Here is a 1032-nt window from a genome sequence, read left to right on the forward strand (position 1 = left end):
TCTGTGGCTCCATTCCCTTTGGGACACATGCCCAGGGTGCAGGGCAGCCTTGTTTCAGGGCATGCCAGAAGCAACAAATCGAACCTTCTCTCTCTCTTTGTCTCCTTATGTTACCCTCTCTCTAAAAGTTAATGAATAAATCCTTAAAAAATACCCTCCGCAAAAAAGCCCCCCAAACCACTAGGGTATACTATTGGCTCTAAGAGAAAGGCTCAGAAACACCCCAAGTGGCTACAAAAAAGACATTTGGCTGGATTTTGGAGTTCCTCTCAGTCACCTTTCCTGTTTGCTCTGTGCTGAAGGAGGCGCTTGAGGTCAGTGTGATTGGAACTGCTCTCTGACAGCAGGTGCTTCTCTGAACAGCTCACGCACTTCCTGGTCTGTCCGCCCATCCCCCCTGCTGGCAGCAGCTCTGCCGGGTCATCCTCCTGAAGCCTGCCCCTTGCTTCTTCATCAGAGCATTTCTGATGACATATTCTGGCCTGTGCCCTCTAACCTTTCACCAAACATCGGGAGGAGTGTGGTGACATGTATGGGGCCTGGAGCCTCATTCCTCATAACATCCAGACACTCATGGGTTGGACTTTCCCCCACATCATGTACATCTTCCTTGCCACTGACACCACCTCTGTTCTGGTCCATCGTCTTCAGGCTGCTTTGGTTCAAACATGGTGACTACACTGGATGTTGGCCCCCGGGTGCGGTTCTTGGTGGTCCTGGTCTTTGCCCTTTTGCCCAATAAGGTGGCAGTAGGATCCCCGCACAGCTGCGAGGACCCTGACTCTTCAGTGGCCCTTCTCCCTGCCCAGGATGCCTCGATCAGCACCCTTCTGCACCCAGTGAGATGTGGAATCACAACTGAGAAGGACCCAGGAGAACATAGTGGGAGGGGACGTGGAGATGAAAACATTAGGGTGTGAACAGGGCAGAAAAGGAGGGAAACCCGGCACAGGAACTTGTGGTTTCCTGGGTCAGATCCTCCTGTGGGGCTTTGTCAGACAGAGGGTGTGGGAGCTCTTCCCACAGCCGTCC

This window comes from Artibeus jamaicensis, unplaced genomic scaffold (assembly GCF_021234435.1).
Source record: "Artibeus jamaicensis isolate MK-2021 breed Jamaican fruit bat unplaced genomic scaffold, CSHL_Jam_final scaffold_369, whole genome shotgun sequence".
Lineage (NCBI taxonomy): Eukaryota > Metazoa > Chordata > Mammalia > Chiroptera > Phyllostomidae > Artibeus > Artibeus jamaicensis.